The 16,064-nt window shown below is 38.3% G+C and overlaps 1 protein-coding gene across 2 annotated transcripts in view; it reads left to right on the top strand.

Moving 5' to 3' along the window:
- LOC107664520 (multiple epidermal growth factor-like domains protein 9) overlaps positions 1-16,064 on the top strand; it is an 86,318-nt gene that overhangs the window by 19,658 nt on the left and 50,596 nt on the right. The gene's annotated exons all lie outside the window — the stretch shown is intronic.

Genomic DNA, 16,064 nt, shown 5'->3' on the forward strand with positions numbered 1-16,064 from the left:
CCGCAGTATGCTATCTGAACCAATCAGAATGCAGCGCGCCTAAATGGAGCACGAGAACAGAACAAACCGGGCGGGCATACAAACGTAAAGCCAGGTTCACCCACTCCGTCTGTGGTGCATATTTTTTCCGCGCCCATGTTAACGGAACAGAGCGTTCACACTGCACGCGATTGCGCTCCAGCAGTGCGCTCCAGGAGCGGTGCGTCTGCAGCAGTCATGCTGCGATCGTTTCCGCACGGAGTCTATTTCTGCTGTGCTGCACGCGCTGAAAGTGACAGTGCATTATTCGCAGTAAAAAATAACATGGATTGGCACGGAAATGTAGTAATTACACCATAAATGCATATAATTAAAGTCTACTGTTTCTCAGTCAACACATGGCTTTTTGGCTAGATTTAAAACAAGGAAATGTGCACTTTTAGATAAACAAAGCAATAATAGATGGCACTCGTGGTGACTGGATTTTCCCTACCCCATGACTTTGTCAGCTTCCTGCCAAACTGCTGCAACCATGTCACACTTATTGTATCATCGTAACAGGATGTCACCTGTCAACCGTCTGTGGTTTTTCCCAGTGAGCCTCTTTATGATACGAGTCTCTGAGTAACCTTCCCCGACTACATTCCCCTGCATGTATCCTGTCTGAGCGTGTTTGTGGGTGTGTCATAGTGTCATACCTGTCATTGACTGTGATATTTTGTGCACCTGTTGTTCATATTAGGAATACAGTTAGGGCACAGCAGTGTTTATTTAGTTGACGAATAATTTTTGTCATAATGACATTTTTTTTCACTGATGAAAACTATGACGGAAATCTATTGACATTTTCATCATGAATAAAAAAAGAGATGAAAATGTTAGGGAGGTACGATTTGGGAAGAGATTCTTTCATCTGCTTTGTGGTTAGGAGGTTAGATGCGTAGCTGCGTATGAACCGGCGGGACATAAGCTAACATACACTTGCTGCACGTCTCATAAAACATTACAAAATGTCAATATGTGGGAGTAAGGGAAGAGCAGACATATGGATCAATTTAACGATGCAAGAGAAAACTCAATTTGGTCCGGTTTTTTGAGCGCAGACACCGAAGCATACACACACAGAAAGCGCGTCTCACACAGCACACGAGTACATTTCGCGTAGCATAAACGGAGAATTACACACAAAATGATGTTGAATAGTCCGTTTTGACGATTATTCACGTAAACGCAATCTATTACGTCTTAAGTGAATGTAAACAGTAAGGAGAACGTGTATCAGTACATTGCATCCATTGCATCCGTGCATTTGGTTTTAAAGGGATAGCAGCCTAATTTAGTTGCTGTTGTCCGAGTCATTGATTTTGATCAAGCAAAAGAAAGACAAAAAATCACTCACTGCTCTTGACTGAATCACTTTAGTAGCCCTAAAGATTAATCTAACTTTATTTATAGAAATAAATTTGTCTGCTTGAAAGAATGAAGAATATGGTAAACAAGCTGATATAAAGAATGCATAATTAGCTTATATAACCATTGGTATTTCATTGAAAAGAAGACCATTTTCTTGTTCTTTATGAGAATTGTATTTAATTTTAACATAAAGGCATGTTGTGTGTAACCGCAGTTAAATCGGTGTCTATCGTGATAAAACCTTAATACCAAACCTATAATGAGTTTGGAAATTTTAGAGAAATGCTTAATAAATGCATTACACTGTAACTAAACCCATTAAGATTTTAACCGACCAAAATTTCTGTAGATTTAGTCGACTAAAATCTCATGATATTTAGTGGACTAAAACTAAAAACAATTCAGATGACTAAATTATGACTAAAACTAAACAGCATTTTAGTCAAAAGACTATGACTAGAACTAAATCAAAATTTGCTGTCAAAATAACACCGGGGCACAGAAGCCGAATATTGTCATAGCAAACCGCCACACATTCTTAGAAATGTGACACTTTTTAATTCACAACATTACACTTCATCATATTAAATAACCAACAAGGACAAGGAAATACAAATATTTGAAGTATCTATCTATCTATCTATCTATCTATCTGTCTATCTGTCTATCTGTCTGTCTGTCTGTCTGTCTGTCTGTCACAGCATCCACAGTGAACTTCATTTTGGCTGATTGTTTTATGCTCCAATGTCTTCTCGGTGTATACATGTGACAGTGTCTCACTATGTACATACATCTGTATGTGTAAAGCAGACTTGAGAGTGCAAGGGTAAAGTTAGTGACTCCACACGCTGAGTAATTATAGCTTTCCCACAGCAGACGGCTACAGATGGAAACGGGATAGCCGCAGTCGTGCGAGAGTCAACCATCCGCTTGTGTTTGATTTGGAGCGGGCTCAAAGACTGCAGCCCCCCTCTGCTTCCCCTGACATGAAGAAAGGCATCATAATTCACAGCATTCCCACTCCCTCTCTAAACACTGGCTTTAGAGAGCTTTCATTACAGTACCCAATCTGTCATTCATAAAAGCCTGCTGTGTCTGTCGTGTTTGAGTAGTATGTGCTTTTTAGGGTAAGAAACATGCTATTGGGACAAGCATGAAGAGTCTAAAATGTTAAGATATTCAAGAAAATTGCATATGAATGTTTGTGTCATTTGCTACATAGTGATTAATGAGTCCATGCTGAGAATACTTTTCCACACAGCATCCATCAAAATACAGAATAAAAGTGACAGGTCATTAACCCAAGGTGCTATAGATGTATATTTCATGCTGTAGGCTTTCATGCTACACACACAGGCATGCAAGACACCCTAGCAGCCCCACAGTGAGTGGGGGCCCTGATCCTAAATGCCACTCACAGTCAATTTTATTATGCTTAAATTTGCTATGTAGAACGATTCTGCTTCCCACAGAAGTCACATGAAAGCATCAAGTACACTATATGCAGCCTAAACGTATTTAGAGTAGCAAGAAACAATCAATACATCACACATTTGAATGTTTATTATTGATTCACACGGAAAACGAGAACTGTGCTGAATGACATGACTGAGCAGTGTGAAGACAGCCTTTGTCAGTCTAACTGCTTCTCTGTGAAGCAAAGGAAAGATTAGAGAACAGCGTTCCATTCAAGAATTGTGTCCGTCTTGTTTGTATCATGGTTTATTTGAGTGGTTTAACATTTACATCGCTTGAGCATGATGTCACTACTTGTGGATAGGGCCCCATCTCATGGTTTGTGGAGGAGGGGGAGCCCACGATTTGCGGTACACTACACAGGTCTAGATGTTACCATATGACAAAGAAGCTGTGTCTAGTTGAAGCTCTGCATTTGCAGACTGTCGGCAAACAGTGTATTATTGACCAGTAGCTGCTAGAAATGTTGCTCTTTGTCTGAACACGCCACTTCACTGGCTCCCTCTTGTCATATCAATAAGCCTTTTATATTTTGGCCATTACATCAGGACTTATACATTTTCTACACATTGGCATTTGTTTTTGGCAGAAATACTTTTTGTTTTGATTTCTTCTTTTCATTAGGGCTAAGCAGTGAAACAGAATCACAAATCAATTTGATTCACAGGCTCTTGATTCTTTTTTTATTCATATCTTGATTCAATTCTATATCACTTCACATCCAGTACATATCAGGTACAGTACATTCATTTTTCATAAGGAAAAAAGCTCTAAATAGCGGTAAACTGTCCAGGGAACCATGTCAGTTGATACATAACTATAATATGTTTTTACTGTAATATATAATGAATATGAATCATAAAATGAATATGTAACATACTGTAGAGATGCACCGATTGTAATTTTCTTGGCTGATTCCGATTTCCGATTTTTCTGTCAGTGTGATTTTCCGATTTTCCTTCTAATAACTATAATTGACAGCATATACAAACAAAAATATATACTTTATCAATGCAAACCATTATTTACATAATAAAATTAATTATTAAACATTACAACTCCAGGGCTCGCAAAATCGCTAGCCCGACGTCCCGGGGCTATTGTGTTTTCCAGTCGGGCTACCAAAATGTATCACCGCCCTGCCCGACGGGCTATCTTGAACAGTGATATAAAATTCCTTCCTTGATTTGTTCACTAGCTTGTATGGGTAAAACGGATCATAATTGATCGTTTGCACGTGTTTCTAAGTCTTGCCGATTTAAACATTCAAGTGTTTTAAACCATTCACGTGCATTCGGAGCTGCGCGTACTCATTCAAAGCGTGCACAGAGAGCCGCGTTTCAGACAATGCGTGTACACAGAATCGATTCCTCTTTCACATATCCTTGCATCTGAATGAACACATACACACAAATTATCTCAAAATAACTGTCTCAGCAAGTATTCTTGTAAACACAGTCGTTTATATCTTAAGTGAGCATAAACAGTGGTGAAAGAAATCTCAAGTGCATCATATTGGATCCGTGCATTCGGTCTTAAAGGGGCAGCAGCCTATAAATACCTGCTTTTCCATAAGCGCCACCTGGTGTCAGAGAGTGATATTTGCTTCTCATTCACAAAGCAAAAATCAGACCATTCTGTTTTTGCTTCAAATTGATAATAAAAAAACATCGCCTCGCATTGTGAGTTGAGTGAATCATTACATCCCTATATGCTACTAGTTTTTGCCGTGGTATCAAAGTATTCTGTTATTTAAATAATAATAAACCGTATTTTTTTGCTCATCTGCAAAATGATCCGATCTGTTACTCAAAATCTGATATGATAATGCAATATGATCGAAATTTTGCAAGCCCTGAACTCCCCCAATCTGGGCTAAGTTACAGATGTTCTCTCACTTAAAGGGGTGGTTCACAGAACCATGGATAAATGTGTTTTTCTATGTTTTTTTTTCTAGGTTTGATTGTGTTTATGGGGCACAGTCTAACATGTTAATGCTTCATTTAAAAAAAAAAAAACATTATTTTTCACATAATTTACCTTTATTCCACACCACACTGTGTCCCTTCTCTGAGAAACGGGCTGATCTTTTCCTGTTTTTATGAAGCCCCGCCCTCAGAAATAGGCGATGGGCTCTGATTGGTTAGCTAGCCCAGTGTGTTGTGATTGGCTAAAAAGATGATATCTCCCTTTGCATTGAACTTTCAGCTTCGTAACTTTGTAGTCCCTACATGTAGTCCCTACAGTTAGAAGACAGAATCGCGATTCATGAAGGAATAGATTTTTACGTGCACCTCTAGTTTTCTCTTCCTCTTCTGGAAAGCAGCGCAGCATGGCCTGCCCCCTTTGCTGCGTGTTCCCGGATCGTTAAAGATCACGAACACGATTCAAACACTAACGTGATTCTATTCCTAAGTCACAATGATTCGTCTGTTTCATTCCTCAACCTTTGACGTGTGCGATCAATGTTGTGATCCCTTGGTTCGTCCATGCAGCGCATGATCACACCAGTGTGATTTGAGCATTTAAATCTGCGTTCACGCTGCCACTGACCTAAAGAGAGCAGCTGTCATCTGTAATGAATGAAACAGCTTCACAGTCTTTTCAGCCACACAGTATCATTATTTCGGTGTTACAAACATTCAAATCAGAAGTACTGGGATAAAAGTTTATAGTTCAGATATAAACTGTGTGTACGATGTGTATGGTAGCGATTAAAATAGAGTAAATCACCTTTTGAAAGTATATTGACACTTCAAATGAAGATTTATCGATTACATTGTTACGCCAATAGGTGGCGAAAAGGGGCTGTTAAAATGTATTTGTCTTTGAATCATACAAGAGATTCGTTCAAGAACGCTGATTCATCCAGTAATGAAACAAGTACATCTTGAGTGAGTCATTGAATCATTCATTCATAAATTACATGTGATTTTGTCATTTAAATGTGATAGTTGTCTAATGTTCAGAATCATGAGAGTACCACAACTTCCATTGGGGGAAGAAAAAAAAAAAAAAAAACGGAATTAATCCAGAATCGTGCAGTTCTATTTTGCATACAAACAGCTCTTAAAGAGTCCAGTTTTTATGGCTTTCCTGATTAGGTAAATGTACTGTTATGTTACATACTATTTACAAGTCATTTTATTGACATCTTTATGCAGTTGAAAACCTGATTGATCGGTTACATGAGACATAATATATGTCATTAAATTGTACTGTTTTTTTTTTTCAACATACCTCCTGGTTTTGCTTTGTTTTTCATGCTGTAATTAGTAGTAAATAGAAAAAGATGATCAAGTGTGTAGAATGTTTAGAATAGCAACTAATGTGGCTACAGAGAGTTGTCAATCCAAATTAACGAGCAACAAAATTACATTGTTTGAATCTCATGATAAAATTGACAGAATTTGAAAGCTGAAACTTTGTTTAATATCAAAAGTAACAAAGCACAAAACTTATTGCTATTATTTGATGGCATGCACATGCACAAATAATGTTTAGTGAAGCTCTTTTCTCACATCAACAGAAAACGGCATAGACTACAAGGCTGATCTTGGCATTTAAGAATCGATATTGGGGTAACACTTTAGTATAGGGACCAATTCTCACTATTAACTAGTTGCTTAGTAGCATGCATATTACTAGCTTATTGGCTGTTTATTAGTACTTATAAAGCACATATTCTGCATGACCATACTACACATCCTTAATCCTACCTCATACCTAAACTTAACAACTACCTTACTAACTATTAATAAGCAGTTATTAGGAGTTTACTGAGGCAAAAGTCATAGTTAATAGTTCGTTAATAGTGTGAACTGGACCTTAAAATAAAGTGTGATTGGTTCATCAAAAAAAGGTTGATCAAAATTGAGAAATCGATATTGTCAACCTATAGCCCTAATTTATTATTATTAATAAAATTGGTCATAATTAGGAAAACTAAATATCAGACAATTGTAGCTGTGTACAATTTTCATTCTGCATGTAATGTATGTATCATGTTTCTGTGTTAGTCATTTGTTCTGTTGCAGTGACTGAAGGCCATAAAACTTTAGAGAGCTCTGCTCTGGTCATGGCCAAACCTCAAGCTATTTCCTGAGCTGTAAGACCAAAGGCAAGCTGAAACAAAATAAAGAAAAACTGCTAGCCCTGATTTGGATGTGGAAGTCTGATCCTGTGGAAATTGGTAGTTTTCACATTCCTGGCTGCCCCAGAGCGTTTGGGGAATGCTGATTGAACCAGAGCTTGTGCTTCACTGCCACTCACACTGACTCTGGACCAACGTCCTCATCCCTGTCTGTGATTTCCACCATTGTGAGAGAAACCACAAAACTGCTCTCTATTCAGCCAGTATTTAAAAGAAAACTTACAATGTGTTGTTACTACTTGACAGCGCTCCACTTTCTAACATGCATTGCTGCCATTAGGTTATAAGGGACATTTTTAACCACAAATATTTACAGTGAGCCTTTATATAAGTCATTATATTAAACTCTGCTGATATTGTAAGGACACACACTAAAATTAGATGTAGCCCATATAGAGCACAGACAGATGAAAATCTGAGGGGGCTGTGGTATGCTGTTTGCCAGACAGATTAAGAAAGTAAAGAAAACCTCCCTGTAATTCGGTCACATTGACAGCTGTAAAGCTGTGTTCTCTGCAAAAAAGTCTCTAGACTGAAAGTGGTTGTTGTTCAATACAATCGAAGTAACATTAGATTTTCAGCAATCCTCTCTGCAGACATAATTTTTCAATTAATTTTTTTCTTCACTCTCTTTTTTTAAATCTGGATCTGTTGTGGAAAAACTGTGCTGTTGATATGTTTTTCCCCTCTCTGGCCTGCTTTACCACAATTTAGCCTGCTACTGCAGTTGTCAAAGAAAAAACAGCATTCAAAGTTTCTTGCATCAAAACCAGTTCAGACATTTAGTAACACTAAGACTCTGATGTGTCACATCTTGTTTGTTTTTTTGCTTCACGGACAAGTATGCCAGAGCTCCTTGCTTTTTTGTGGCTCATGCCAGTGTCTTTCTGATGCCAGCGACACTTGTTTTCCTCTGATAAAGGTGTTTTGGGACATTTTTAAAGTGCCAATCCACATTTGCCAGAACTGACTGACTGTTGGTGGTATTGCAACAATAAAAGCCTTCGAGCCCTTTGTTCTCATATACTTCTGCATTCATTCCTCCCAGATGTTTACAACCACTGAATTATTTCCTAAGGTTCACTTATTAGAGTATACCTAGACAAACATTGCGTCTGCTTGGCTGTTTCTGTAAATAGCAGCGGGAAAAAATGGTTCTTCTGAAGCTACTTAAGAAGAAGGCAACACTCTCAGGAAGTCGAGACACACACACACAATCACTTAATCCTCAGATTTATGTATATGCAGATCCAGGAAGATAAATCATCATTCCGTATTACAAGAAACACAGAAGTAGCAGAATTCAGTGTGTTTAAGCCTAAAAAATTACAGAGTGATTTATATAAATGACATGCACAATTAAGTCCCGCCTGATAGCATGGAGTGAGTAAATGAGATGAGCCCTGCTCAATATCGCCTTTGGCGCTTGGAGAGACTTCCTTGGCCCATTATGTATACAGCTTACCTGAAGCCAGACTTCAGCGGAAAAAACACCATAGAAGGCATTTGTGAAGGAGAGTTTGTGCTCTGCTTTATTATGTGTGTTAGAGGAGAGATGGAGAGAAAGATCAATGATTGCAGTGCATATTGGGATTTGATGTTTGTGAGTTCCACTGTATGTGTTTCTAAATTAAGAAGTATTGCATATTGTTTATTGGCACAGGGCACTTCATATCGGTGTAAATGCATTTGTTGCATAGCAACTAAAAACCCCTCAACCCGTAAAAAAAGATTAGCAAACGGGAATAGAGTGGAGGTCACCATCTATGAGAGAAGTATTTTCAGCAGTGTTTGGCAGTTTGCGTTTGTGTGTATGCATCTTAATGGGGCATGGAAAACAGGAACTTGAATGTAAGTGAAATCTGGGCCAGAGAGTGGCATTCTAACATATTTAGCCTCTGAAAATGCTGTGTTTATTCTGTCCTTTGGATTTAATGTACAGTAGGTGTGCTCTATTGTAGGACATGTGTCTTGCCTTCAAAGTAACATATTGCTGTATGTGTTCATGTGTGGTTGGGACATGCACCTTATATGGAGGCTTGTCACTGTTTGATTTACACTCAAGCATGCAGTGGGGAGTAAAACATGCTACACTCTCTGATCCTATACTTTATTTGCCTCTTTCTTTGATACTGTTTGATCAATCTGATGGCATGTTGTGAATATAAGCTTTTGCTTTGTTACTTTTTTCAGCTTATGTTAGTTGTCACATCACCAAAAAAAAAAGGTATTTGTATACTTAAGTGAAAATTAAAAGTGTATGGATTTCTTTGTATTAAAAACAAACTATTAAAGCAAGTGTGCGCATGATTCTAGACCATTTTCTAGAACAAACTTTGGTTTTCTGGGCCATTTTTTTATTGACTTTTGAATAACTGGCGTAAAGGTGATTTTAGTAGTTGTACATAGCTCATCACATCTATAAACACATTATTTATGTTCCACTAATGTTTCACCACTGAAGTGTCCAAATTCACCAAATTCAAATGAACACCTGAACTATAACTCTATTTTATAGTCAGTATAAACTTTTTTGTGCATGAGTTTAGCTTGAAGTGTGCATGTCTCCTTGTAAGAAAATAATCGCCACTTGTTTTGCTGTTTTGTTATAGGCCTAAGGCTAATACAAAGACATGCATGCATTTTTAAGTGTGGTGTTGCAAGAACTAGTGCTTTTTCATGTTTACATATTTGAGTATTAGAGTATGTGTATTTGTGTCAAATATTAAATATTATATACTGACAATATCAAAGACTTACATAAAAAGTTACAAATTTGAGGTTATAGAATATTGAATATTATTATATTGAATATTGAATTAATATGTTGATTTAGCTGTAAATATGTGTCTCCATCACATTTTTAATGCACTTATCTAATTCCTTATTATTAATGAATTAATTAACCCAATTAACAGTTGAAGTCTTAGGTGATTTCTAAAGAGTGTAAGCAAACTTACAAATGTACAATGACCAGTGAATACGAGTAAGATCTCCTTGGCTATTCCACTAAACACAAAGGGGTCAAATGGGACTCAAAGCATGTGTTTGTGTGTGTGTGTGTGTGTGTGTGTGTCTGTGTGTGATGCCAGTGATTGGCTGGGCATGACACATCTCTGTGCTTAGACAGACGTCCAGACTGTGGACAGAATCAACTGCCCATGACCCACATTCACACACGCTGCCATGTTTGCCTGTGGGTATCCTGTGGGGAGAAGTCTGCATGTTTGAGTGAGTGAATGAATGCACTCAGTGTTTCTGGTGTGGATTTGTGTGTGTGTGTGTGTGTGTGTGTGTGTGTGTGTGTGCGTGCGTGTGTGTGCGTGCGTGTGTGTGTGTCTGTGTGTCTGTGTGTGCGTGTTTGCATGAAATGTACAGAAATGTTCCTCAAATCCTGAAAACAAACTTTGAGGTTTTTTTTTTTTTTACATTTCATTTTGTGTTTATCTTTGTTCATGTAGAAAGCTTTATTTCAGTTCTGTTGGGTATTCTTCCTGTGCACACAGTCTGATGTGGTTAGCTGCAAAAGTACCAAACCTTCGCTAGGATTAAGCGAAACTTAAAAATCTCATTTTTTTAATTTTTTTTTATTTAGTAAAATCTTAGGTGATCTCCACTAAAAGATCATTGCAGATATATTATACAAATATATAAAAAATTATACTGATAATACTGATGTATTTAAAAAAAAAAAAAAAACAAGTAAAAGGATGTATCATTATTTAAGTTACAGTATATGTAACCTAAAGGGTTAAGCAATTGAATGCATGACTGTAATGTACAAATATCTCTTTTACTCTTATGCCTAAATTCTAGTGTGACAACTACTGCCACTCTTAACTATGCACAAGAGACATTTGTGTTTATTTGGCATGATTTATTGCTAGTTTCCTTACACAACAGAATATTACATCAACTCATCTGTTTCATGTATTCATTTGGAGGGAAATCATACTGTCTGAAGACAGAAAGTCCTCAGTCATTCTCTCTATGTGCTTTTTTATTTTTGGATAAATGGGCTCATTTTTATGTGAGGCCCACCTCACAGTTTTCTTCGTTCCAGCAACACGTGCATACACACGTCACACACTAGATTTGAAAACATCACTGTATGAAATCCACACTTCCTACTCTGCCTAGATATTCCTGAATTCCGGCTTAGCCTTCACCTTCACTTCCTAACCTCAATGGAAATGTTTCTTCTGAAAATAAGAAGCCAATTACAGGAGCCTCACTCACCAATAGCTCATATGTCAATCACCTCGGCCACCCCAGCGGACTAAAGTCATAACAATATATCACACTGTCCCGGTCTTAATTGAGGAAATTTTGTTAATGCAGACCTTACTCTCACATATCTAGACTTCAGTTAATCGACGTAACCTCTTGTCCACAGCATACTGTAGTTTATTTTGGTCAAAGCCGCTCACTTAGACAGGAACAGGCATATAAAGCATTCAACCATTACATTTATTCATTTAGAATAAGTTTTTATTCAAAATAGGAAACTTCACACAATAAGAGCCTGGTAACTTATATACATGACTTTATTTCCTGACTTCCTGTAATGAAATTGTATTATCAGGTTTTACATTTGTATTTGAATCTGAATCATAATCATGTTGCTGGTAGGACTGAAGCCACATGAAATATGATCTATTGTGTGATGGACCCAAGTGCAGCTAATTATGTTAGTTTGTGGGTTGCAACATGTACATATAGTTCCTTTTTTATACATAGTAGGTTATATGACTGTATCTGACTCTGTGTTCATGTGAAAAAGGAAGCATATAGTTAGAAAATAAAAGCTTGTGAGTCTATTGTTTATCTCTTTGTAGAACTGAGAAGCAGAACAAGACACAGCACATGAGTTCAAAAATAAATTTTAATAAGGGGGTTTACCTGACAACTCTGTCCTGATACAGTCTTGTTAGGTTAAGAGACAATAAAACATCATCTGAGAAATATTGCAATGCCCAAAACAGCAGCTAGTCCCCAAGCTGCACATTGAGCTGATGGATGCTGAAGTATGACCGATTACCCACAAACAGGATTACACAGCTCAATGTAAGAACGGCTGCTCAGAGGGCTTTCTAGTAGAAATTACTATGGCTAATAGTCTATTCTGATTTCCATTTGCCCTTTTAGGCTTGCCTTCAACATAATGATGATTTATTGATACAATTAATGCTCAGTGTTGGACATTTAAAATAGAAACTGGGGGTAATCTTTTATTATTTTTATTACAATGAATCAAGATTTCAATTTGTTCAGAAAAAGAGCTTTCCCAAATTTAGGAAAGATTGGCTGAAGTTTATTTTATTAAGAAACCTGGTAATTTTAGTCTGACTTTGATCATTTGTGTGGTGCAGTTAACAGGTTGTTTTGTGTAGAGTATACCACAGGCTTAGCAAAAAGGCTGTTATTAAAGGATTGTGGATTTAAATGAATGACAGCAAACCTGCAAGCAGAGCTGGAGAAAACTCATTTCACAATTAAAAGGGAAGTTTCTTGAAGGAGCATAGGTGGAAAACTGACTGCTTTAGGCTTAGAAAGAAGGTAGAAAAAACATTTGGTTGTTTCAGAGACAAAAACTACTTGCATTATAAGTAAAGAAATAATTTTAAAAAATGTATTTGATGTATTCCCCGTTATTGGGAGAAGTGAACTGAAAGCTTCTTTTTTTATTGCATTTTTGCAATTAAAGGGAAGTTTTATAATTATAATAATACGACAAAATAAAATAGACAAAACAGCAAAATATAGAGAAAGTGAAACTGAAAGTTTCTTAAAAATTGTGTGGAGTAGTTCTAGTGTGGTTCATGTGAGGAAAAAGAAGAATTAAATAAGATGAAAATTGCTGTTTGGGACTCCAGTCTGATCATAATTTGATTTTGGTTCATTTTATTGCTGTTGTTGTATGCCTGTGTGTGTGTGTGTTTGTGTGTGTGTGTGTGTGTGTGTGTGTTTGTGGTAAAGACTGAAAATAAGAAAGAATGTGAGGCAGTGTTGTGGTGAGTTTTTGTGACTATGTGCATCCAGTGTCGCTCTAGTATTTATAGCAGAGGTCAAGTCTCTGCTGCCTGAAAGTATGGTGTCACTTCTCGAGTGACAGCTCAAAAAGTTTCCTTCAGAACAACACCACATCCTGTTCCCTTCTTATTACTTCTCACTTCTGCTTCTCTCTTCCAATTTTCATCCCTCCTGTTTTTGTACTCTCTCTCCTTGTCTTTGTTCTACTAGTAAAAAATGCTTTGTCTTTTTTAATTAGTTTTTTTGTTCTTTTTTTCATTAAGTTTACTATCAGAACAACAATATGACTGAAAAGTTCAATTGAAAAATTACCATGTAATTATGGTATTTGGTAATGTGTATGGTTTGTCAGCTTTTTGTTTTAATAACAGCTGCACTCAAGCTACATTATATTTGTGTCTGATCATCATGTTCTTCAGCATGATTTGGGATGAAGAGTATCTTTAGTGAGTTAGAGAATCATAATATTTCTTCTCTGTTTTATGTTTTAACTTTATTTACCGGTTTAAGCTTGATTTTGAATGCTTTGATTTGGATTTCCAGCCCTAAACTGCTGATTAGACAGCTTATTGAAGTACACAGGTTATGTTAGACTTTTACACTGAGGACAAATATGTCAGCCCTGTAGTGAATCAGCCCTCCCTGCTGCTCCTCAGCAAGTGCAGCCGTCAACACAACACTCCACACTTTTTCTCTCCAGCCAGCCTTGTGCTCCAGGCACTGCAGAAAAAGCTGAGGGTGGGATGGAGATTTGTACAGATCGGTTACCTGGGGATTATTTTGGAGATTCATAGTAAATCTGTGATAAATCAATCAGACTCTGCAAAACCCAATGAGATTCCACTTATTTTGTGCTGGAAGCACAGCAGATGCAGATGCACTAGACTGGAGGTAATTGGGTAGGGATTATATGTGACAGCAAAGATCAAGTACTGGGGTGGATGCACAAGTGGATTGTGGGATAGCAATAGACCGTTTAGACTCTCTCAGCTGTATAGCCATTACAAGACACTCAATAAATACGGTAATAAAGTTTCTTTATAACTTTATCTTTAATGATTAAAGCCATCCCTAATAAAATGTTTGGGGTCAGCAAATAAAAAAATACTTTTATTCAGCAAGAATGCATTAAATTAATCAAAAGTGCCAGAAAAGACTTTTATAATGTTAAAAAATTACATTTCATATAAATGCTGTCCTTTTGAACTTTAATCAAAAAAATTCTGAAATATCCACAAAAATATTAAGCAACACAACTGTTTTCAACATTGATAATAAGAAATGTTTCTTGAGGACCAAATCAGCATATTAGAATTATTTCTGAAGGATTGTTATGGGGCAAACAAGACGTGAGACATACGGATCCATTTGCAAGCTTTATAAAAGGTGTGGTCAAAACAGGCGAGGATCAGGCAATGGCAAACAGGTATATAGAAGACAAAACAAGAGCAGTCCAGTAAACAAGCGAGGGTCAGTCGACGGCGAACGTAATCCAACAGGGGTGAGACTAGAGGGATAATCCAGGTACAAGGCAAAGATCAGAACACGAGAAAACAGACAAGGCAAGACTAAGAAGAACTAAGCAGGCTCCGTAAGGTAGCTATCAGCTATAGCAGTGATACACGCTAAACAATACTCGGCAGTTTGAAAAAGATCTGAGTGGGTGTAATATAGTGAGTGTGAGATTGGTTACAGCTGTGGAGAGACCAGGGACTGAGGCAGGACCGGTGGAGCAGGGAGCCAGGGCGGAGCTGGCAGTACAGGTGGAGCTGAGGACCACCACAGCAGAGCAGACGGGACCGAAGATCCCCAAAGCGGAGCAGAAGACCATCAGAGCAAAACAGAAGATCTCCACGGCGGAGCAGATGACCACCAGAGCAGGACAGAAGACCACCAGACCAGAGCAGATGGAGTAGAAGACCACCAGACCAGAGCAGAAGACCACCACGGCGGAGCAGAAGACCCCCACGGCAAGCCAAACTGATCAGGAGACCATGGCAGAGACTGTAACGTAGAGAGAGCAGAGACAGACAACACAGACAGAACACCTTCATAGCTGTGACGGGACAGGCAGAAAGTTCATAGATGGCTTCCTTGGCCAGGACAGGACAGGACGAGAGTTCATAAGTGGATACCACTGACACTTCTGGAGGTTCTGCAGCGAATGCCACCACCTCTGGAGGTTCTACAGTAGGACCATTAGGATACAGGAAGAGTTCAGTAATGGTTTCTTCGACCGTGACAAGACAGGCTGAAGGTGCGTTGCACTGGAGACATCACAGTGGACGTCACCACCTCGGGCAGGTCTGTGGTGGTGTACGCAGCCCAAACGCAACATAAGGTGATCCCCGTCATGGGAAGCGCTTCAGAGAGGGGAATTAGTTCAGGAACAGAAGGGTTAGAGTGAGTGGGTTTGGGGATACCAAGGTGACGTGACTCAGGATGATCAGCTGAGAGCTGACGTGACTCAGGATGATCAGCTGCGAGGTGACGTGACTCAGGATGATCAGCTGCGAGGTGACGTGACTCAGGATGATCAGCTGTTTGACATGACTCACGAAGATCAGTTGTGACTTGACATGGCTCATGAAGATTAGCTGTGACTTGACATGACTCACGAAGATTAACTGTGACTTGACTTGCCTCAACAAACGAGGACCCTCATGAATCGCTATTGATTTTAAAGACTGGTTAAGGCCATCACAGAAAAAGTCAATTAACATACAGTCCGGTAATTCTGAGCCATTAGCCAAAGCCAAATATTCTTCAATGTAACCCTCAAGTGATCGTGTGCCCTGCTTGAGAGCTAGTATTAGAATCGCTGTGTTCATACCTGGCCAATGTCCTTCAGTAAAGCCGCTGAATCCTTGAATGGCTGAGTATTCTGTTACGGGGCAAACAAGACGTGAGACGTACGGATCCATGTGCAAAGCTTTATTCTGAAACAGTCAAAACAGGCAAGGGTCGGACAATGGCAAACAGGTATATAGAGGGCAAGACTGAAGAGTAA

Source organism: Sinocyclocheilus anshuiensis, unplaced genomic scaffold, assembly GCF_001515605.1.
Source record: "Sinocyclocheilus anshuiensis isolate Anshui unplaced genomic scaffold, SAMN03320099.WGS_v1.1 scaffold403, whole genome shotgun sequence".
Lineage (NCBI taxonomy): Eukaryota > Metazoa > Chordata > Actinopteri > Cypriniformes > Cyprinidae > Sinocyclocheilus > Sinocyclocheilus anshuiensis.